This window comes from Eurosta solidaginis, chromosome 3 (genome assembly GCF_040869045.1).
Source record: "Eurosta solidaginis isolate ZX-2024a chromosome 3, ASM4086904v1, whole genome shotgun sequence".
Lineage (NCBI taxonomy): Eukaryota > Metazoa > Arthropoda > Insecta > Diptera > Tephritidae > Eurosta > Eurosta solidaginis.
The window spans coordinates 171,868,818-171,894,286 of record NC_090321.1 but is presented as its reverse complement, the minus strand read 5'-3'; the positions used below and the strand labels follow the sequence as shown (position 1 = coordinate 171,894,286).

At 45.8% G+C, this 25,469-nt stretch overlaps 1 protein-coding gene across 2 annotated transcripts in view; it reads right to left on the bottom strand.

Moving 5' to 3' along the window:
- The window catches only part of sano (serrano), an 821,182-nt gene that overhangs the window by 357,081 nt on the left and 438,632 nt on the right, over positions 1-25,469 (bottom strand). The window lies entirely within an intron of this gene.

Here is a 25,469-nt window from a genome sequence, read left to right as displayed (position 1 = left end):
GTAGTAATTCTTTCACCCCTGTCATATCAATTAATTTAACTTAGAAACAAAATGTATTTTTTTTAATTCGAAAAAAGTGTATTGTACTATTCATGTAAGCGTGCCCATCAGCTCAGTTAGTTCTTTTTTTTACTGTATTAAAAAATAAAATACATTGACAGAAAAAATTTTTAAACAGACAACTTGATAAGCAGGCTAACGTGAATAGCACATATATTTTATTTTCTCCTTGCGGACGGGGCCGCGGGTAAAGGCTAGTATATTATAAATGGGAAAGTTTGGATGTGAAGATGTTTGGATGTTTGGATGTTTGGATGTTTGGATGTTTGTCCAGACGTTTGTCTTTGTGACTCAATAACGCAAGAACGGCTGGACCGATTTGGATGAAATTTTGCACACATATAGCCAATAGTCTAGAAGGATCTACTAGATATATATTTTTGAAAAGGGGCGTGGTCCCCGCTCCCTAGGAACAATTATAATTTAATTATTATATTTTTTCGTCTTTCCGACTGAATCACGCCAGAATGGCTACACGGATTTTGATGAAATTTGGGACACAGACAGTAGTCTACTAGCGAATTTTTTTTCGAACATGGAAAGAGGGGTGGGGGTCCCAAGACCCCTTCGAGCAATTACTTTTTAATAATTTTTACACATAACTTTACGTATACTGGACAGACTCAAGGGGTCAAATAAGTCGAGGGCTTACAAAGTAAGCAGTGACACCCTCCGCCCCCCTTTATCTACCTCTCTGGTGTAAAATCTATAAATTGTTATAACTCAATATAAATTTTCTCCTAAATCAATATTTTTTGGTATCTGGCACATACAGATCGAGATCTAGACAATTTTGGAGGAACGATCAGTGGTCCTCTCCTTTTACTCCCGCCATCCGCCCTCCTTCAATTGATTTTATTAGCACGCTTTTATTAGCTTTACCTGTATGTTTCTATGTAACTTTTCATTCGCTCCAATGCGCCTGCTGCCTTATTAACATGGTTTTATAATTAGCTTCACCTTATTTGTAATCCCGTAAGGGTCATATCGAGACCCTTCCGGGATCAGTTCTGGATGGTTTTCGGGATCGGTCCGGGATCCCGCCGGGGTAATTTCGGGACTTTTTCGGGACTATTTCGGGATCATTTTGGGAACCTTCCGGGATAATTTCTGTATAGTTTTCGGGATCCTTCCGGGATCCCGTCGGGGTTATTTTGGGACATTTTCGGGACTGTTCCGGAATCATTTCGGGACTATTTCGCGATCATTTGGGGACCCTTCCGGCATTATTTCTGGGTGGTTTTCGGGATCCGTCGGGATCCCGTCGAGGTACTTTCGGGATCATTTGCGTACCTTCGAGAAATAAATTCTTGATGGTTTCCGGGATCATTACGGGACTTTTTCGGGGTTATTTTGGGTCCCTTTATGCATAATTTCTGGATGTTCTTCGGGATTCGTCCGGCATCCCGTCGGGGTCATTTCGGGACTTTTTCGCGACTAATACGGGATCATTTGGGGATCCTTTCGGCATCATTTCTGGATGGTTTTCGGGATCCGTCCGGGATCTCGGCGGGGTCATTTGAGGACTTTTTCGGGATCATTTGGGGGCTCTTCCGGCATCATTTCTGGATGGTTTTCGTGATCCGTCCGGGATCTCGTGGGGGTTATTTCGGGACTTTTTCGCGACTAATACTTGATCATTTGGGAACCCTTTCGGTATCATTTCTGTATGGTTTTCGGGATCCATCCGGGATCTCGTCAGGGTCATTTGGGAACTTTTTTGGGATCATTTGGGGGCTCTTCCGGCATCATTTCTGGTTGGTTTTCGGGATCCGTCCGGGATCCCGTCGGGGTCATTTCGGGACTTTTTCGCGACTAATACGGTATTATTTGGGAACCCTTTCGGCATCATTTCTGGATGGTTTTCGGGATCCGTCCGGGATCCCATCAGGGTATTTTCGGGACTATTAGGGGATCATTTGGGGACCTTTCCGGCATCATTTCCGGATAATTTTTGGGATCCGTCCGGGATGCCGATGAGGTCATTTCGGGACTATTTCGGGATCATTTGGGATACCTACCGGCATCATCTCTGGATAGTTTTTGGGATTCGTCCGGGATCCCGTCTGGGTCTTTTCGGGACTTTTTCTCGACTAATACGGGATCATTTGCGGACCCTTTCGGCATCATTTCTGGATAGTTGTCGGGATCCGTTCGGGATCCCGTCACCGTCATTTCGGGACTATTAGGGGATCATTTGAGGACCTTTCCGGCATCATTTCTGGATAGTTTTCGGAATCTTTTCGGGATCCCGTCAGGGTCATTTCGGGACTTCTTCGGGACTATATCGGGATCATTTCTGGATGGTTTACGGGATCCGTCTAGGATCCCTTAAGGGTCATTTCGGGGCTATTAGGTGATCATTTGAGGACCTTTCCGGCATCACTTCTGGATGATTTTCGGTATCCGTTCGGGATCCCGTCGGAATCATTGAGGGACTTTTTCGGAATCATTTGGGATCCCCTCCGGCAGCATTTCTGGTTGGTTTTCGGGATCCGCCGGAAACCGTCGTGGTCATTTCGGGATCATTTGGGGTACCTACCGGCATCATTTCTGAATGGTTAACAGGATTCGTCCGGGATCTCGTCAGGGTCATTTCGGGACTATTTGGGGATTATTTGGGAACCTTTCGGGCATCATTTCTGGATAGTTTCCGGGATCTCTTCAGGGTAATTTCGGGACTATTTCGGGATAATTTTGGGGTACTCACCGGCATCATTTCTGGTTGGTTTTCGGGATCCGTCCGGGATCCCGTCGGGGTAATTTCGGGACTTTTTCGCGACTAATACGGTATTATTTGGGAACCCTTTCGGCATCATTTCTGGATGGTTTTCGGGATCCGTCCGGGATCCCATCAGGGACTATTAGGGGATCAATTGTGGACCTTTCCGGCATCTTTTCTGGATAATTTTCGGTATCCGACCGGGATGCCGACGAGGTCATTTCGGGATTATTTCGGGATCATTTGGGATACCTACGGGCATCATTTCTGGATGATTTTTGGGATTCGTCCGTGATCCCGTCGGGATCATTTCGGGACTTTTTCTCGACTAATACGGGATCATTTGCGGACCCTTTCGGCATCATTTCTGGATAGTTTTCGGAATCCTTTCGGGATCCCGTCAGGGTCATTTCGGGGCTTTTTCGGGATCATTCAAGGATGGCTTTCAGGATTCGTCCGGGAACCCGTCAGGGTAATTTCTGGACTTTTCCGAGACTATTTCGGGATCACTTTGGGACCTTCCCAAGATCATTTCTGGATGGATTTCGGGATTTGTCCGGGATGCCGTCAAGGTCATTTTGGGACTATTAGGTGAGCATTTGAGGACCTTTCCGGCATCACTTCTGGATGGTTTTCGGTATCCGTTCAGGATCCCGTCGGAATAATTGCGGGACTTTTTCGGGATCATTGGGGTCCCTTCCGACATCATTTCTGGATGGTTTTTGGGATTCGTCCGGCATCCCGTCGGGGTCATTTCGGGACTTTTTCTCGACTAATACGGGGTCATTTGCGGGCCCTTTCGGTATCATTTCTCGATAGTTGTCGGGATCCGTTCGGGATCCCGTCAGGGTCTTTTCGGAACTATTGGTAGATCATTTGAGGACCTTTCCGGCATCATTTCTGGTTAGTTTTCGGGATCCTTTCCGGGTCCCATCAGGGTCATTTCGGGACTTTTTCGGCATCATTTAAGATTGGTTTTCAGGATTCGTCCGGGATCCCGTCAGGGTAATTTCTGGACTTTTCCGAGACTATTTCGGGATAATTTTGGGACCCTCCCAAGATCATTTCTGGATGGATTTCGGGATCTGTCCGGGATGCCGTCAGGGTCATTTTGGGACTATTAGGTGATCATTTGAGGACCTTTCCGGCATCACTTCTGGATGGTTTTCGGTATCCGTCCAGGATCCCGCCGGAATAATTGCGGGACTTTTTCGGGATCATTTGGTGTCCCTTCCGGCATCATTTCTGGATGGTTTTTAGGATTCGTCCGGCATCCCGTCGGGGTCATTTCGGGACTTTTTCTCGACTAATACGGGATCATTTGCGGGCCCTTTCGGCATCATTTCTAGATAGTTGTCGGGATCCGTTCGGGATCCCGTCAGGGTCTTTTCGCAACTATTAGGAGATGATTTGAGGACCTTTCCCGCATCATTTCTGGATAGTTTTCGGGATCCTTTCGGGGTCCAGTCAGGGTCATTTCGGGACTTTTTCGGGATCATTTAGAGATGGCTTTCAGGATTCGTCCGGAAACCCGTCAGGGTAATTTCTGAACTTTTTGAGACTATTTCCGGATAATTTTGGGACCTTTCCAAGATCATTTCTGGATGGATTTCGGGATCAGTCCGGGATGCCGTCAGGGTCATTTTGGTATTAGGTGATCATTTGAGGACCTTTCCGGCATCACTTCTGGATGGTTTTCGGTATCCGATCAGGATCCCGTCGGAATCATTGCGGAACTTTTCGGGGTCATTTGGGGTCCCTCCCAAGATAATTTCTGGATGGATTTCGGGATCTGTCCGGGATCCCGCCAGGGTCATTTAGGGGTGCGTTCGAGATCCCGTCAGGGTCATTTCGGGACTTCTTCGGGACTATATCGGGATCATTTCTGGTTGGTTTATGGGATCCGTCCATGACCCCTTAAGGGTCATTTCGGGACTATTATGTAATCATTTGAGGACCTTTCCGGCATCACTTCTGGATGATTTTCGGTATCCGTTCGGGATCCCGTCGGAATCAATGCGGGACTTTTTCGGAATCATTTGGGATTCCTTCCGGCATCATTTCTGGATGGTTTTCGGGATTTGTCCGGGATCCCGTCGGGGTTATTTCGGGACCTTTTCGGGGCTAATACAGGATAATTTGGGGATCCTCTAGGGGTCGTTTCGTGACTTTTTTTGTATTATTTCGGGATCATTTTGGGACCCTTTCGGCATAATTTCTTGATGGTTTGCCGGATCCATCAGGGTCATTTCGGGACCATTTTGGGATCATTTGGGGACCCTTCCGAGATCATTTCTGGATCCGTCCGGGATGCCGTAGGAGCCATTTCGGGATTTTTTGTTACTTTTCCGGGATAGTTATTGCACCCTTCCGGGATCATTTCTGGATCTGTGCGGGATCCCATCTGGGTCATTTCCGGACTATTTCGGGATCATTTTGGGATCCTTTCGGAATCATTTCTGTATGGTTTTCGCGATCCGTCGTGGATCCCCTCGGAGCCATTTCGGAACTTTTTCTGGAGTATGTCGGGATAATTTAGGGACCCTTCCTGGATATTTTCTGGATGGCTTTTGAGATCCGCCCGGGAGCCCGTCAGGTTCATTTCGGAACCTTTTCGGGATCATTTTGGAACACCTTCAGGGATCATTTCTGAGTGGTTCTCTGGATACGTCTAGAATCGTGTCGCTGTCATTTCGGGTTTTTCGGGACTATTCGGGGAACTTTTGGAGACCCTTTCGGCGCATTTCTGGATGGTTTTCGGGATCCTTCCGCGATAGCGTGTGGGTCATTTCGTAGCTTTTCCTGGATAATTTCGGGATCATTTGGGATCCTATCAGGTTATCAGCTCATTTAGTTCTTTTTTTTACTCAATTACAAAAATAAAATGCATTAGACAGAAAACAAAATTTTAAACAGATAATAAGCAGGCTATCGCGAATAGCCCATATATTTAAATTTCTCCTTGCGGACGGGGCCGCGGGTAAAGGCTAGTATATTATAAATGGCAAAGTTTGGATGTGAAGATGTTTGGATGTTTGGATGTTTGGATGTTTGGATGTTTGGATGTTTGGATGTTTGTCCAGACGTTTGTCTTTGTGACTCAATAACGCAAGAACGGCTGGACCGATTTGGATGAAATTTTGCACACATATAGCCAATATTCTAGAAGGATCTACTAGCTATATATTTTTCAAAAGGGGCGTGGTCTCCGCCCCCTAGGAACAGTTATAATTTAATTATTATATTTTTTCGTCTTTGCGACTGAATCACGCCAGAATGGCTACACGGATTTTGATGAAATTTGGGACACAGACAGTGGTCTACTAGCGAAATTTTTTTCGAACATGGAAAGAGGGGTGGGGGTCCCACGACCCCTTCGAGAAATAATTTTTCAATAATTTTTACACATTATAACTTTACGTATACTGGCCTTCACCAATATCACAGACTCAAGGGGTCAAGTAAGTCGAGGGCCTACAAAGTAAGCAGTGACACCCTCCGCCCGCCCCCCTTTATCACCCCTCTGGTGTAAAATCTATAAATTGTTATAACTCAATATAAATTTTCTTCTAAATCAATAGTTTTTGGTATCTGGTACATACAGAACGAGATCTAGACAATTTTGGAGGAACGATCAGTAGTCCTCTCCTCTACTCCCGCCATCCGCCCTCCATCAATTGTTTTTATTAGCACGGTTTTATTAGCTTTACCTGTATGTTTCTATGTAACTTTTTATTCGCTCCAATGCGCCTGCTGCCTTATTAACATGGTTTTATAATTAGCTTCACCTTATTTGTAATCCCGTAAGGGTCATATCGAGACCCTTCCGGGATCATTTCTGGATGGTTTTCGGGATCGGTCCGGGATTACGCCGGGGTAATTTCGGGAGTTTTTCAGGACTATTTCGGGATCATTTTGGGACCCTTCCGGGATCATTTCTGTATAGTTTTCGGGATCCGTCCGGGATCCCGTCGGGGTTATTTTGGGACATTTTCGGGACTATTCCGGAATCATTTCGGGACTATTTCGCGATCATTTGGGGACCCTTCCGGCATCATTTCTGGATGGTTTTCGGGATCCGTCCGGGATCCCGTCGGGGTACTTTCGGGATCATTTGCGTACCTTCGAGAGTTAATTCTTGATAGTTTCCGGGATCATTACGGGACTTTTTCGGGATTATTTTGGGTCCCTTTAGACATCATTTCTGGATGGTCCTCGGGATTCGTCCGGCATCCCGTCGGGGTCATTTCGGGACTTTTTCGCGACTAATACGGGATCATTCGGCATCATTTCTGGATGGTTTTCGGGATCCGTCCGGGATCTCGTCGGGGTCATTTGGGGACTTTTTCGGGATCATTTGGGGGCTCTTCCGGCATCAATTCTGGATAGTTTGCGGGATCCGTCCGGGATCTCGTCGGGGTCATTTGGGGACTTTTTCAGAATCATTTGGGGGCTCTTCCGGCATCATTTCTGGATGGTTTTCGGGATCCGTCCGGGATCTCGTCGGGGTCATTTGGGGACTTTTTCGGGGTCATTTTGGGGCTCTTCCGGCATCATTTCTGGATGGTTTTCGGGATCCGTCCGGGATCCCGTCGGGGTCATTTCGGGACTATTTCGGGATCATTTTGGGGCTATTCCGGCATCATTTCTGGATAGTTTTCGGGATCCGTCCGGGATCCCGTCGGGGTCATTTCGGGACTTTTTCGCGACTAATACGGGATCATTTTGGAACCCTTTCGGCATCATTTCTGGATGGTTTTCGGGATCCGTCCGGGATCCCATCAGGGTAATTTCGGGACTATTAGGGGATCATTTGGTGACCTTTCCGGCATCATTTCTGGATAATTTTCGGGATCCGTCCGGGATGCCGACGAGGTCATTTCGGGACTATTTCGGGATCATTTGGGATACCTACCGGCATCATTTCTGGATGGTTTTTGGGATTCGTCCGGGATCCCGTCGTGGTCATTTCGGGACTTTTTCTCGACTAATACGGGATCATTTGCGGACCCTTTCGGCATCATTTCTGGATAGTTGTCGGCATCCCGTCACGGTCATTTCGGGACTATTAGGGGATCATTTGAGGACCTTTCCGGCATCATTTCTGGATTGTTTTCGGAATCCTTTCGGGATCCCGTCAGGGTCATTTTGGGACTATTTCGGGGCTAATACGGGATCATTTGGGTATCCCCTAGGGGTCGTTTCGTGACTTTTTCTGTTTTATTTCGGGATCATTTGGGGACCCTTCCGGCATAATTTCTTGATGGTTTGCCGGATCCATCAGGGTCATTTCGGGACCATTTTGGGATCATTTGGGGATCCTTCCGGGATCATTTCTGGATCTGTGCGGTATCCCATCTGGGTCATTTCCCGACTATTTCAGGATCATTTTGGGATCCTTCCGGAATCATTTCTGTATGGTTTTCGCGATCCGTCGTTGATTCCCTCGGAGCCATTTCGGAACTTTTTCTGGAGTATGTCGGGGTCATTTGGGGACTTTTTCTCGACTAATGCGGGATTATTTGGGGACCCTTTCGACATCATTTCTGGATAGTTTTCGGGATCCGTCCGGGATCCGGACGGGGTCATTTCGGGACTATTTCGGGATCATTTGGGATACCTACCGGCATCATTTCTGGATGGTTTTCGGTATCCGTCCGGGATCTCGTCGGGGTCATTTAGGGACCTTTTCGGGATCATTTGGGGCTCTTCCGGCATCATTTCTGTATGGTTTTCGGGATCCGTCCGGGATGCCGTCGGGGTCATTTCGTGACTTTTTCTCGACTAATGCGGGATCATTTGGGGACCCTTTCGACATCATTTCTGGATAGTTTTCGGCATCCGTCCGGAATCCGGACGGGGTCATTTCGGGACTATTTCGGGATCATTTGGGATACCTACCGGCATCATTTCTGGATGGTTTTCGGTATCCGTCCGGGATCTCGTCGGGGTCATTTGGGGACCTTTTCGGGATCATTTGGGGCTCTTCCGGCATCATTTCTGGATGGTTTTCGGGATCCGTCCGGGATGCCGTCGGGGTAATTTCGGGACTTTTTCGCGACTAATACGGGATCATTTTGGAACCCCTTCGGCATCATTTCTGGATGGTTTTCGGGATCCGTCCGGGATCCCATCAGGGTAATTTCGGATATATTAGGGCTCATTTGTGGACCTTTCCGGCATCATTTCTGGATAATTTTCGGTATCCGTCCGGGATGCCGACGAGGTCGTTTCGGGATTATTTCGGGATCATTTGGGATACCTACCGGCATCATTTCTGGATGGTTTTTGAGATTCGTCCGGGATCCCGTCGGGGTTATTTCGGGACTTTTTCTCGACTAATACGGGATCATTTGCGGACCCTTTCGGCATCTTTTGTGGATAGTTGCCGGGATCCGTTCGGAATCCCGTCACGGTCATTTCGGGACTATTAGGGGGTCATTTGAGAACCTTTCCGGCATCATTTCTGGATAGTTTTCGGAATCCTTTCGGGATCCCGTCAGGGTCATTTCGGGGTTTTTTCGGGATCATTTAAGGATGTCTTTCAGGATTCGTCCGGGAACCCGTCAGGGTAATTTCTGGACTTTTCCGAGACTATTTCGGGATCATTTTGGGACCTTCCCAAGATCATTTCTGGATGGATTTCGGGATTTGTCCGGGATGCCGTCAGGGTAATTTTGGGGCTATTAGGTTTGCATTTGAGGACCTTTCCGGCATCACTTCTGGATGGTTTTCGGTATCCGTTCAGGATCCCGTCGGAATAATTGCGGGACTTTTTCGGGATCATTGGGGTCCCTTCCGACATCATTTCTGGATGGTTTTTGGGATTCGTCCGGCATCCCGTCGGGGTAATTTCGGGACTTTTTCTCGACTAATACCGGATCATTTGGGGGCCCTTTCGTTATAATTTCTGGATAGTTGTCGGGATCTGTTCGGGATCCCGTCAGGGTCTTTTCGGAACTATTGGGAGATCATTTGAGGACCTTTCCGGCATCATTTCTGGTTAGTTTTCGGGATCCTTTCCGTGTCCCATCAGGGTCATTTCGGGACTTTTTCGGCATCATTTAAGATTGGTTTTCAGGATTCGTCCGGGATGCCGTCAGGGTCATTTTGGGACTATTAGGTGATCATTTGAGGACCTTTCCGGCATCACTTCTGGATGGTTTTCGGTATCCGTTCAGGATCCCGTAGGAGTAATTGCGGGACTTTTTCGGGATCATTTGGTGTCCCTTCCGGCATCATTTCTGGATGGTTTTTGGGATTCGTTCGGCATCCCGTCGGGGTCATTTCGGGACTTTTTCTCGACTAATACGGGATCATTTGCGGCCCTTTCGACATCATTTCTAGATAGTTGTCGGGATCCGTTCGGGATCCCGTCAGGGTCTTTTCGGAACTATTAGGAGATCATTTGAGGACCTTTCCGGCATCATTTCTGGAAAGTTGTCGGGATCCTTTCGGGGTTCAGTCAAGGTCATTTCGGGACTTTTTCGGGATAATTTAGAGATGGCTTTCAGGATCCGGTCGGGGTCATTTAGGGGTGCGTTCGAGATCCCGTCAGGGTCATTTCGGGACTTCTTCGGGACTATATCGGGATCATTTCTGGATGGTTTATGGGATCCGTCCATGACCCCTTAAGGGTAATTTCGGAATCAATGTGGGACTTTTTCGGAATCATTTGGGATTTCTTCCGGCATCATTTCTGGATGGTTTTCGGGATTTGTCCGGGATCCCGTCGGGGTTATTTCGGGACCTTTTCGGGGCTAATTTCTTGATGGTTTGACGGATCCATCAGGGTCATTTCGGGACCATTTTGGGAATATTTGGGGAACTTTCGAGATCATTTCTGGATCCGTTCGGGATGCCGTAGGAGCCATTTCCGGATTTTTTGTTACTTTTCCGGGATAGTTTTTGCACCCTTCCGGGATCATTTCTGGATCTGTGCGGGATCCCATCTGGGTCATTTCCGGACTATTTCGGGACCATTTTGGGATCCTTCCGGAATCATTTCTGTATGGTTTTCGCGATCCGTCGTGGATCCCCTGGGAGCCATTTCGGAACTTTTTCTGGAGTATGTCGGGATAATTTAGGGACCCTTCCTGGATATTTTCTGGATGGTTTTTGAGATCCGCCCGGGAGCCCGTCAGGGTCATTTCGGAACCTTTTCGGGATCATTTTGGAACACCTTCAGGGATCATTTCTGTGTGGTTCTCTGGATACGTCTAGAATCGTGTCGCTGTCATTTCGGGTTTTTTTGGGACTATTCGGGGAACTTTTGGAGACCCTTTCGGGGCATTTCTGGATGGTTTTCGGGATCCGTCCGCGATAGCGTGGGGGTAATTTCATAGCTTTTTCTGGATAATTTCGGGATCATTTGGGATCCTATCAGGTTATCAGCTCATTTAGTTCTTTTTTTTACTCAATTACAAAAATAAAATGCATTAGACAGAAAAAAAAATTTTAAACAGATAATAAGCAGGCTAACGCGAATAGCCCATATATTTAAATTTCTCCTTGCGGACGGGGCCGCGGGTAAAGGCTAGTATATATTATAAATGGCAAAGTTTGGATGTGAAGATGTTTGGATGTTTGGATGTTTGGATGTTTGGATGTTTGTCCAGACGTTTGTCTTTGTGACTCAATAACGCAAGAACGGCTGGACCGATTTGGATGAAATTTTGCACACATATAGCCAATATTCTAGAAGGATCTACTAGCTATATATTTTTCAAAAGGGGCGTGGTCTCCGCCCCCTAGGAACAGTTATAATTTAATTATTATGTTTTTTCGTCTTTGCGACTGAATAACGCCAGAATGGCTACACGGATTTTGATGAAATTTGGGACACAGACAGTGGTCTACTAGCGAAATTTTTTTCGAACATGGAAAGAGGGGTGGGGGTCCCACGACCCCTTCGAGAAATAATTTTTCAATAATTTTTACACATTATAACTTTACGTATACTGGCCTTCACCAATATCACAGACTCAAGGGGTCAAATAAGTCGAGGGCTTACAAAGTAAGCAGTGACACCCTCCGCCCGCCCCCTTTACCCCCCCCCCTCTGGTGTAAAATCTATAAATTGTTATAACTCAATATAAATTTTCTTCTAAATCAATAGTTTTTGGTATCTGGTACATACAGAACGAGATCTAGACAATTTTGGAGGAACGATCAGTGGTCCTCTCCTCTACTACCGCCATCCGCCCTCCATCAATTGTTTTTATTAGCACGCTTTTATTAGCTTTACCTGTATGTTTCTATGTAACTTTTTATTCGCTCCAATGCGCCTGCTGCCTTATTAACATGGTTTTATAATTAGCTTCACCTTATTTGTAATCCCGTAAGGGTCATATCGAGACCCTTCCGGGATCATTTCTGGATGGTTTTCGGGATCGGTCCGGGATTACGCCGGGGTAATTTCGTGACTTTTTCAGGACTATTTCGGGATCATTTTGGGACCCTTCCGGGATCATTTCTGTATAATTTTCGGGATCCGTCCGGGATCCCGTCGGGGTTATTTTGGGACATTTTCGGGACTATTCCGGAATCATTTCGGGACTATTTCGCGATCATTTGGGGACCCTTCCGGCATCATTTCTGGATGGTTTTCGGGATCCGTCCGGGATCCCGTCGGCGTACTTTCGGGATCATTTGCGTTCCTTCGAGAGATAAATTCTTGATGGTTTCCGGGATCATTACGGGACTTTTTCGGGGTTATTTTGGGTCCCTTTAGACATCATTTCTGGATGGTCCTCGGGATTCGTCCGGCATCCCGTCGGGGTCATTTCGGGACTTTTTCGCGACTTATACGGGATCATTCGGCATCATTTCTGGATGGTTTTCGGGATCCGTCCGGGATCTCGTCGGGGTCATTTGGGAACTTTTTCTAGACTAATGCGAGATCATTTGGGGACCCTTTCGACATCATTTCTGGATAGTTTTCGGGATCCGTCCGGGATCCGGACGGGGTCATTTCGGGACTATTTCGGGATCATTTGGGATACCTACCGGCATCATTTCTGGATAGTTTTCGGGATCCGTCCGGGATCCCGTCGGGGTCATTTCGGGACTTTTTCGCGACTAATACGGGATCATTTTGGAACCCTTTCGGCATCATTTCTGGATGGTTTTAGGGATCCGTCCGGGATCCTATCAGGGTAATTTCGGGACTATTAGGGGATCATTTGGTAACCTTTCCGGCATCATTTCTGGATAATTTTCGGGATCCGTCCGGGATCCCGTCAGGGTCATTTTGGGACTATTTCGGGGCTCTTCCGGCATCATTTCTGTAAGGTTTTCGGGATCCGTCCGGAATCCCGTCGGGGTCATTTCGGGACTTTTTCTCGACTAATGCGGGATCATTTGGGGACCCTTTCGACATCATTTCTGGATAGTTTTCGGGATCCGTCCGGGATCCGGACGGGGTCATTTCGGGACTATTTCGGGATCATTTGGGATACCTACCGGCATCATTTCTGGATGGTTTTCGGTTGTCCGGGATCTCGTCGGGGTCATTTGGGGACCTTTTCGGGATCATTTGGGGCTCTTCCGGCATCATTTCTGGATGGTTTTTGGGATCCGTCCGGGATGCCGTCGGGGTCATTTCGGGACTATTTCGGGATCATTTGGGATACCTACCGGCATCATTTCTGGATAGTTTTCGGGATCCGTCCGGGATCCCGTCGGGGTCATTTCGGGACTTTTTCGCGACTAATACGGGATCATTTGGGAACCCCTTCGGCATCATTTCTGGATGGTTTTCGGGATCCGTCCGGGATCCCATCAGGGTAATTTCGGATATATTAGGGCTCATTTGTGGACCTTTCCGGCATCATTTCTGGATAATTTTCGGTATCCGTCCGGGATGCCGACGAGGTCGTTTCGGGATTATTTCGGGATCATTTGCGATACCTACCGGCATCATTTCTGGATGGTTTTTGGGATTCGTCCGGGATCCCGTCGGGCTTATTTCGGGACTTTTTCTCGACTAATACGGGATCATTTGCGGAACCTTTCGGCATCATTTCTGGATAGTTGCCGGGATCCGTTCGGGATCCCGTCACGGTCATTTCGGGGTTTTTTCGGGATCATTTAAGGATGTCTTTCAGGATTCGTCAGGGAAACCGTCAGGGTAATTTCTGGACTTTTCCGAGACTATTTCGGGATCATTTTGGGACCTTCCCAAGATCATTTCTGGATGGATTTCGGGATTTGTCCGGGATGCCGTCAGGGTAATTTTGGGGCTATTAGGTTTGCATTTGAGGACCTTTCCGGCATCACTTCTGGATGGTTTTCGGTATCCGTTCAGGATCCCGTCGGAATAATTGCGGGACTTTTTCGGGATCATTGGGGTCCCTTCCGACATCATTTCTGGATGGTTTTTGGGATTCGTCCGGCATCCCATCGGGGTCATTTCGGGACTTTTTTCTCGACTAATACGGGATCATTTGCGGGCCCTTTCGGTATAATTTCTGGATAGTTGTCGGGATCTGTTCGGGATCCCGTCAGGGTCTTTTCGGAACTATTGGGAGATCATTTGAGGACCTTTGCGGCATCATTTCTGGTTAGTTTTCGGGATCCTTTCCGTGTCCCATCAGGGTCATTTCGGGACTTTTTCGGCATCATTTAAGATTGGTTTTCAGGATTCGTCCGGGATGCCGTCAGGGTCATTTTGGGACTATTAGGTGATCATTTGAGGACCTTTCCGGCATCACTTCTGGATGGTTTTCGGTATCCGTTCAGGATCCCCGCCGGAGTAATTGCGGGACTTTTTCGGGATCATTTGGTGTCCCTTCCGGCATCATTTCTGGATGGTTTTTGGGATTCGTTCGGCATCCCGTCGGGGTCATTTCGGAACTTTTTCTCGACTAATACGGATCATTTGCGGGCCCTTTCGACATCATTTCTAGATAGTTGTCGGGATCCGTTCGGGATCCCGTCAGGGTTTTTTCGGAACTATTAGGAGATCATTTGAGGACCTTTTCCGGCATCATTTCTGGAAAGTTTTCGGGATCCTTTCGGGGTCCAGTCAGGGTCATTTCGGGACTTTTTTCGGGATAATTTAGAGATGGCTTTCAGGATCCGGTCGGGGTCATTTAGGGGTGCGTTCGAGATCCCGTCAAGGTCATTTCGGGACTTCTTCGGGACTATATCGGATCATTTCTGGATGGTTTATGGGATCCGTCCTTGACCCCTTAAGGGTAATTTCGGGACTATTAGGTGATCATTTGAGGACCTTTCTGGCATCACTTCTGGATGATTTTCGGTATCTGTTCGGGATCCCGTCGGAATCAATGCGGGACTTTTTCGGAATCATTTGGGATTTCTTCCGGCATCATTTCTGGATGGTTTTCGGGATTTGTCCGGGATCCCGTCGGGGTTATTTCGGGACCTTTTCGGGGCTAATACGGGATCATTTGGGGATCCTGTAGGGGTCGTTTCCTGACTTTTTCTGTATTATTTCGGGATCATTTTGGGACCCTTTCGGCATAATTTCTTGATGGTTTGACGGATCCATCAGGGTCATTTCGGGACCATTTTGGAAACATTTGGGGAACTTTCGAGATCATTTCTGGATCCGTCCGAGATGCCGTAGGAGCCATTTCCGGATTTTTTTGTTACTTTTCCGGGATAGTTTTTGCACCCTTCCGGGATCATTTCTGGAACTGTGCGGGATCCCATCTGGGTCATTTCCGGACTATTTCGGGACCATTTTGAGATCCTTCCGGAATCATTTCTGTATGGTTTTCGCGATCCGTCGTGGATCCCCTGGGAGCCATTTCGGAACTTTTTCTGGAGTATGTCGGGATAATTTAGGAACCCTTCCTGGATATTTTCTGGATGGTTTTTGAGATCCGCCCGGGAGCCCGTCAGGGTCATTTCGGAACCTTTTCGGGATCATTTTGGAACACCTTCAGGGATCATTTCTGTGTGGTTCTCTGGATACGTCTAGAATCGTGTCGCTGTTATTTCGGGTTTTTTTGGGACTATTCGGGGAACTTTTGGAGACCCTTTCGGGGCATTTCTGGATGGTTTTCGGGATCCGTCCGCGATAGCGTGGGGGTAATTTCATAGCTTTTTCTGGATAATTTCGGGATCATTTGGGATCCTATCAGGTTATCAGCTCATTTAGTTCTTTTTTTTACTCAATTACAAAAATAAAATGCATTAGACAGAAAACAAAATTTTAAACAGATAATAAGCACGCTAACGCGAATAGCCCATATATTTAAATTTCTCCTTGCGGACGGGGCCGCGGGTAAAGGCTAGTATATATTATAAATGGCAAAGTTTGGATGTTAAGATGTTTGGATGTTTGGATGTTTGGATGTTTGTCCAAACGTTTGTCTTTGTGACTCAATAACGCAAGAACGGCTGGACCGATTTGGATGAAATTTTGCACACATATAGCCAATAGTCTAGAAGGATCTACTAGCTATATATTTTTCAAAAGGGGCGTGGTCCCCGCCCCCTAGGAACAGTTATAATTTAATTATCATATTTTTTTCGTCTTTGCGACTGAATAACGCCAGAATGGCTACACGGATTTTGATGAAATTTGGGACACAGACAGTAGTCTACTAGCGAAATTTTTTTCGAACATTGGAAAGAGGGGCGGGGGTCCCACGACCCTTTCGAGCAATTACTTTTTAATAATTTTTACACATTATAACTTTACGTATACTGGCCTTCACCAATATCACAGACTCAAGGGGTCAAATAAGTCGAGGGATTACAAAGTAAGCAGTGACACCCTCCGCCCGCCCCCTTTATCTCCCCCTCTGGTGTAAAATCTATAAATTGTTATAACTCAATATAAATTTTCTCCTAAATCAATAGTTTTTGGTATCTGGTACATACAGAACGAGATCTAGACAATTTTGGAGGAACGATCAGTGGTCCTCTCCTCTACTCCCGCCATCCGCCCTCCATCAATTGTTTTTATTAGCACGCTTTTATTAGCTTTACCTGTATGTTTCTATGTAACCTTTTATTCGCTCCAATGCGCCTGCTGCCTTATTAACATGGTTTTTATAATTAGCTTCTCCTTATTTGTAATCCCGTAAGGGTCATATCGAGACCCTTATGGGATCATTTCTGGATGGTTTTCGGGATCGGTCCGGGATTACGCCGGCGTAATTTCGGGACTTTTTCGGGACTATTTCGGGATCATTTTGGGGACCCTTCCGGGATCATTTCTGTATAGTTTTCGGGATCCGTCCAGGATCCCGTCGGGGTTATTTTGGGACATTTTCGGGACTATTCCGGAATCATTTCGGGACTATTTCGCGATCATTTGGGGACCCTTCCGGCATCATTTCTGGATGATTTTCGGGATCCGTCCGGGATCCCGTCGGGGTACTTTCGGGATCATTTGTGTACCTTCGAGAGATAAGTTCTTGATGGTTGCCGGGATCATTACGGGACTTTTTTCGGGGTTATTTTGGGTCCCTTTAGGCATCATTTCTGGATGGTCTTCGGGATTCGCCCGGCATCCCGTCGGGGTCATTTCGGGACTTTTTCGCGACTAATACGGGATCATTTGGGGACCCTTTTGGCATCATTTCTGGATGGTTTTCGGGATCCGTCCGAGATCTCGTCGGGGTAATTTGGGGACTTTTTCGGGATCATTTGGGGGCTCTTCCGGCATCATTTCTTGATGGTTTTCGGGATCCGTCCGGGATATCGTCGGGGTCATTTGGGGACTTTTTTCGGGGTCATTTGGGGCTCTTCCGGCATCATTTCTGGATGGTTTTCGGGATCCGTCCGGGATCCCGTCGGGGTCATTTCGGGACTTTTTCGCGACTAATACGGGATCAATTGGGAACCCTTTCGGTATCATTTCTGGATGGTTTTCGGGATCCGTCCGGGATCCCATCACGGTCATTTCGGGACTATTAGGGGATCATTTGAGGACCTTCCGGAATCATTTCTGGATAGTTTTCGGGATCCTTTCGGGGTCCCGTCAGGGTCATTTCGAGACTTTTTCGGGATCATTTAAGGATGGCTTTCAGGATTCGTCCGTGAACCCGACAGGGTAATTTCTGGACTTTTCCGAGACTATTTCGGTATCATTTTGGGACCTTCCCAAGATCATTTCTGGATGGATTTCGGGATCTGTCCGGGATGCCGTTAGGGTCATTTTGGGCCAATTAGGTGATCATTTGAGGACCTTTCCGGCATCACTTCTGGATGGTTTTCGGTATCTTTTCAGGATCCCGTCGGAATAATTGCGGGACTTTTTCGGGATCATTTGGGGTCCCTTCCGGCATCATTTCTGGATGGTTCTTGGGATTCGTCCGGCATCCCGTCGGGGTCATTTCGGGACTTTTTCTCGACTAATACGGGATCATTTGCGGGCCCTTTCGGTATCATTTCTGGATAGTTGTCGGGATACGTTCGGGATCCCGTCAGGGTCTTTTCGGAACTATTAGGAGACCATTTGAGGACCTTTCTGGCATCATTTCTGGATAGTTTTCGGGATCCTTTCGGGATCCCGTCAGGGTCATTTCGGGACTTTTCCGGGATCATTTAAGGATGGCTTTCTGGATTCGTCCGGGATCCCGTCAGTGTAATTTCTGGACTTTTCTGAGACTATTTCGGGATCATTTTGGGACCTTCCCAAGATCATTTCTGGATGGATTTCGGGATCAGTCCGGGATGCCATCAGGATCATTTTGGGACTATTAGGTGATCATTTGTGGACCTTTCCGGCATCACTTCCGGATGGTTTTCGGTATCCGTTCAGGATCCCGTCGGAATCATTACAGGACTTTTTCGGGATAATTTGGGGTCCCTCCCAAGGTCATTTCTGGATGGATTTCGGGATCTGTCCGGGATCCCGTCAGGGTCATTTAGGGATGCTTTCGAGATCCCTCAGGGTCATTTCAGGACTTCTTCGGGACTATATCGGGATCATTTCTGGATGGTTTACGGGATCCGTCCAGGATCCCTTAAGGGTAATTTCGTGACTATTAGGTGATCATTTGAGGACCTTTCCGGCATCACTTCTGGATGATTTTCGGTATCCGTTCGGGATCCCGTCGGAATCATTGCGGTACTTTTTCGGAATCATTTGGGATCCCTTCCGGCATCATTTCTGGATGGTTTTCGGGATTTGTCCGGGATCCCGTCGGGGTTATTTCGGGACCTTTTCGGAGCTATTACGGGATCATTTGGGGATCCTCTAGGGGTCGTTTCGTGACTTTTTCTGTATTATTTCGGGATCATTTGGGGACCCTTCCGGCATAATTTCTTGATGGTTTGCCGGATCCATCAGGGTCATTTCGGGACCATTTTGGGATCGTTTAGGGACCCTTCCGAGATCATTTCTGCATCCGTCCGGGATGCCGTAGGAGCCATTTCGGCATTTTTTGTTACTTTTCCGGGATAGTTTTTGGACCCTTCCGGAATCATTTCTGGATCTGTGCGGGATCCCATCTGGGTCATTTCCGCACTATTTCGGGATCATTTTGGGATCCTTCCGGAATCATTTCTGTATGGTTTTCGCGATCAGTCGTGGATCCCCTCGGAGCCATTTCGGAACTTTTTCTGGAGTATGTCGGGGTCATTTAGGGACCCTTCCTGGATATTTTCGGAATGGTTTTTGAGATCCGCCCTGGAGCCCGTCAGGGTCATTTCGGAACCTTTTCGGGATCATTTTGGAACACCTTCAGGGATTATTTCTGTGTGGTTCTCTGGATACGTCTGGAATCGTGTCGTTGTCATTTCGGGTTTTTTTCGGACTATTCTGGGAACTTTTGGAGACCCTTTCGGGGCATTTCTGGATGGTTTTCGGGATCCGTCCACGATAGCGTGGGGGTCATTTCGTAGCTTTTTCTGGATAATTTCGGGATCATTTGGAATTCTGTCATGTTATCAGCTCATTTAGCTCTTTTTTTTTTACTCAATTACAAAAATAAAATGCATTAGACAGAAAACAAAATTTTAAACAGATAACTTGATAAGCAGGCTAACGCGAATAGCCCATATATTTAAATTTCTTCTTGCGGACGGGGCCGCGGGTAAAGGCTAGTATATTATAAATGGCAAAGTTTGGATGTTTGGATGTTTAGATGTTTGGATGTTTGGATGTTTGGATGTTTGGATATTTGGATGTTTGGATGTTTGTCCAGACGTTTGTCTTTGTGACTCAATCACGCAATTTGGACGAAATTTGGCACACATATAGCCAATAGTCTAGAAGGATCTACTAGCTATATATTTTTCAAAAGGGGGGAGGTCCCCGCCCCCTACGAACAGTTATAATTTAATTATTATATTTTTTAGTCTTTGCGACTGAATCACGCCAGAACGGCTACACGGATTTTGATGAAATTTGGGACACAGACAGAAGTCTACTAACGAAATTTTTTCCGAACATGGAAAGAGGGGTGGGGGTCCCACGACCCCTTCGAGCAATTACTTTTTAATTATTTTTACACATTATAACTTTACGTATACTGGCCTTCACCAATATCACAGACTCAATGGGTCAAATAAGTCGAGGGCTTACAAAGTGAGCAGTGACACCCCCGCTTCCCTCCCCCCCCCCCCTCTACCCCTCTGGTGTAAAATCTATAAATTGTTATAACTGAATATAAATGTTCTCCTAAATCAATAGTTTTTGGTATCTGGCACATAATGATCGAGATATAAACCATTTTGGAAAAACGAGCAGCGGTACTTCTCCTCCCGCCCTCCATCAATTGTGTTTATTAGCACGCTTTTATTAGCTTTACCTCTATGTTTCTTTGTAATGTTTCGCTCCAACGCGCCTGCTGCCTTATTAAAATGGTTCTACAATTAGCTTCGCCTTATTTGTAATCCCGTTGGGGTCATATCGAGACCCTTCGGGGATCATTTTTGGATGGTTTTCGGGATCCGTCCGGGATCCCGCCGGGGTCATTTCGGGACTTTTTCGGTACTATTTCGGGGTAATTTTGGGACCCTTCCGGGATCATTTCTGTATGGTTTTCGGGATCCGTCCGGGATCCCGTCGGGGTTATTTTGGGATATTTTCGGGACTATTCCGGGATAGTTTCGGGACTTTTTCGCGAACATTTAGGGACCTTTCCGGCAACATTTCTGCATGGGTTCCGGGATCCGTTCGGCATCCAGTCGGGGTATTTTCGGGATCATTTGCGTACCTTTGAGAGATAAATTCTTGATGGTTTCCGGGATAATTACGGGACTTTTTTGGGGTAATTTTGGGTCCCTTCCGCCATCATTTCTGGATGGTTTTCGGGATCCGTCCGGGATCCCGTCGGTGTCATTTCGCGACTTTTTCGGGATCATTTGGGGTCCCCTCCGGCCTCATTTCTGGATGGTTTTCGGGATCCGTTCGGGATCATTTCGGGACTATTAGGGGATCATTTGAAGACTTTTCCGGCATCATTTCTGCATAGCTTCCGGGATTCGTCGGGGACCATTTCGGGACTATTAGGAGATCATTTGAAGACCTTTCCGGCATCATTTCTGCGTAGTTTCCGGGATCCGTCGGGGATCTCGACGGGGTAATTTCGGGACTATTTGCGGATCATTTGGGGTACCTACCGGGATCAGATCTGGATGGTTTTTGGTATCCGTCCGGGATCCCGTAGCGATCATTTCGGGATCATTTGGGGTCCCTTCCGGCATCATTTCTGGATGGTTTTCGGGATCCGTCCGGGATCCCGTCGGGGTCATTTTAGGGCTTTTTCGGGATCATTTGGGTTCCCTTCCGGCATCATTTCTGGATGGTTTTCGGGATTCGTCCGTGATCCCGTCGGGGTCATTTTGGGACTTTTTCGGGATCATTTGGGGTACCTACCGGCATCATTTCTGGATGGTTTTCGGTATCCGTCCGGGATCCCGTCGGGGTCATTTTGGGAATTTTTCGGGATCATTTGGGTTCCCTTCCGGCATCATTTCTGGATGGTTTTCGGGATTCGTCCGGAATCTCGTCGGGGTCATTTTCGGACTTTTTCGGGATCATTTCGGGTCCCTTCCGGCATCATTTCTGGAAGGTTTGCGGGATCCGTCGGGATCCCGTGAGGGTAATTTCAGGACTATTAGGGGATCATTTGAGGACCTTTCCGGCATCCTATCTGGATGGTTTTAGGGATCCCTCCGGGATCCCGTTGGGGTAATTTTGGGACTTTTTCGGGATCATTTGGGTTCCCTTCCGGCATTCTATCTGAATGGTTTTAGGGATCCCTCCGGGATCCCGATGGGGTCATTTTTGGACTTTTTCCGGATCATTTGGGGTACCTTCCGGCATCATTTCTAGATGGTTTTCGGGATCCGTTCGGGATCCCAGCAGGGTAATTTCGGGACTATTAGGGGATCACTTGGGGACCTTTTCGGCATAATTTCTGGATAGTTTTCGCGATCCGTTCGGGATCCCGTAAGGGTCATTTCGGGACTATTTCGGGATTATTTTGGGGTACCTTCCGGCATCAACTCTAGATAGTTTTCGGGATCCCGTCGGGGTCACTTCGGGACTTTTTCTCGACTGATACGGGCTCAAATGGGGACCCTTTCAGCATCATTTCTGGATAGTCTGCGGTATCCGTCCGGGATCCCATCAGGGTCATTTCGGGACTATTAGGGGATCACTTGAGGACCTTTCCGGCATCATTTCTGCATAGTTTTTGGGATCCGTCCGGGATCCCGTCGGGATCATTTCGGGACTTTTTCGGGGCTATTTCGGGATCATTTGGAGTATTTTCCGACATCATTTCAGTATGGTTTTTGGGATCCATCCGGGATCCCGTCGGGGCCATTCCTTGACTTTTTCGGGATCATTTGGTGTCCCTTCCGGCATAATTTCTGGATGGTTTTCGGGATCCGACAGGAATCCCGTCGGCCCCATTCCTGTACTTTGTCGGGACTAATACGGGATAATTTGGGGAGCCTTTCGGTATCATTTCTGGATGGTTTTCGGGATCTGTACGGGAACCAATAAGGGTAATTTCGGGACTTTTTCGGGACTATTTCTCAATCATTTTGGGACCCCTCCTGGTTAATTTCTGGATGATTTTCGGGATCTGTCCTGGAATTTTATTATCATCTTTGGACCCTTCCGGGATCATTTTAGGTCTCTTCGCAACCCGTAGTTCAGCACACATGCCTTTTTAAATTATGAGCTTTTATGGCCGTGGATTTGCTGCTAATTATTCATAATTAAAATTCGGTATGTTTTATCTTCAATCTAACACAGCTTTTTCGTTCTGTAATAGTGTAAGGAACTGTTATAACTATAATTACACTTTTTGTAATATTTTAATCAACTAAAACCAGAAAAAGCAACACTATTTTCATCTAAAAAATTCTCTTTAGTTTTAGCTAATTGTAGTTTCACACCTTTGTTCTGTGAGTAGTAATTCTTTCACCCCTTTCATATCAGTTAATTTAATTTAAAAACCAAATGTATTTTTTTAATTCGAAAAAACTGTATTGTATTATTCATGAAAGCGTGCCTTTCAGCTTATCTTCTCATTTAGTTCTTTTTTTTTTTTTACTAAATTACAAAAATAAAATACATTAGACAAAAATAATTTTTAAACAGATAACTTGATAAGAAGGCTAACGTGAATAGCACATATATTTTAGTTTCTCCTCGCGGACGGGGCCGCGGGTAAAGGCTAGTATATATATAAAAAGAAGTGTACTTTTTTATTGTCACTCCATAACTCGAGAACGGATAGAAAGATTTCCATGAAATTTTTAGGATAACTTAGTAGGAACTTGGAGAGTGTTTGTGAAAAGTTTTTTTTTTCCGGGAAGTGGACCAGGGACCGATTTATTCTAAACTATCGTATATATGGCTCGATTTGTCTGAAATTTGGTATGTAGGTAGCGTTGTATCTAGGATACAATATCGGATAATTTTTCTTCCGAGAAGTGGACCAGGAACCGATTTATTCTAAATTATCTTATATATGGCTCGATTTGCCTGAAATTCGGTATGTAGGTAGCGTTATATCTAGAATAAAATGTCGGATAATTGTTCTTCCGGGAAGTTGAACAGGGACCGATTTATTCTAAACTATCGTATATATGGCTCGATTTGCCTGAAATTTGGTATGTAGGTAGCGTTATATGGAGAATAAAATGTCGGATAATTTTTCTTCCGGGAAGTGGATCAGGGACCGATTTATTCTAAACTATCATATATATGGCTCGATTTGCTTGTAATTTGATATGTAAGTAGCGTTATGCCTGGATTAAAATAACAATATTTTTTCTTCCGGGAACTGGACCCGGGACCGACCTATCCTAAACAATAATTTTTCTTCTGGGAAGTGAACCAAAAACCGGTTTATTCTAAAATATAATATTCGTAATGCGATTTAGTTGATTTTTGTAAATTAGTAGCATTTTGTCTTAATTAATAATTATAGAATAGACGCACATATACCTATGCCTGTAGTGTTTACTCCAGAATGCATAATTTGCTTCCCCTATATTCCAATAGAAATATCATTTCACAACATTCATGAATAGAATACCTACACAGAAAAAGGTTTTTTACCCGAGTAACAAAGGGTTTGAAAGTTTAAATTTTTAAGATGAAAATTGCTTCCACTAATATACTATTAGCCTTTATTTGAAGGTTTTAGGTATTTACAAAATAACATTTACCTAAATAATGATCTTACCCTTGGGTCTTCCTAAAAACATATACATACATTCGTATGATAAGTACCTGCGGAGAGTATATAAAGTCGCACAACTACTACATTATCTCATAACAAATTAAGACGCTGCACAAACGGTAGTGAATACGAATACGAAATATTATTATTGACATACATTTATAAAAAAAAAAGAAGTAATGCCACCAAAGAAATCATCTCTTGGAAGAAAAACGTCCAAAACAAGACACTTGATGGAATTCAGAACAGATGAAATGGAAGCCCAACAATATCTTCGACTTGAATAAAATCGTATACGAGCTTCAATATCCAGAGACAATGAAGCGGGAGCCCAACGAAATGTTCGAGTTGAACAAAGTCGTATACGAGCTTCAACCTCCAGAGACGCTAAAACACTGGAGCAAAGGGAATCTCGACTTGAGCAAAATCGTGTGAGAGCTTCTACCTCCAGAGACGATGTAACGGAAGACCAACGAAATCTTCGACTTGAACAAAGTCGTATACGAGCTTCAGCCTCCAGAGAAGATGAAACAATGGAGCAAAGGGAATCTCGACTTGAGCAAAATCGTGTGAGAGCTTTTACTTCCAGATACGATGAAACGGAAGCCCAATGAAATCTTCGACTTGAACAAAAATAAAGCACAAGGGCAATCACTAACTATCGCTGGCTTGGATTTGATAAATTCGTGTTTTTACATTTCCAATTATACGCCGCCTGTTCCTACACGAGTCGGAACACCAAAATATTTATTTATTTACACACCTAATGAAAAAACCAAAAATATTGTTTATCCGTTAGCATTAAGATAAATAAAAATTTTCTTAAATGATAAAATCTAATTCAGATGTTTTTCTTTGGCGTAGCAACGCACGCCGGGTATTGCTAGTGTGCTTATATTTTCTGTACGGAAAATTAAAAGTGATAGGCTTCCATGGGACAAACGATGTAATTTATCATTCAAATTATTTTGACTATAAAAAAGCATGGATTTCTTTTGTACTTGATACTCGGCATTTTTACATTGTATGGAATATTCAGTGGTTAA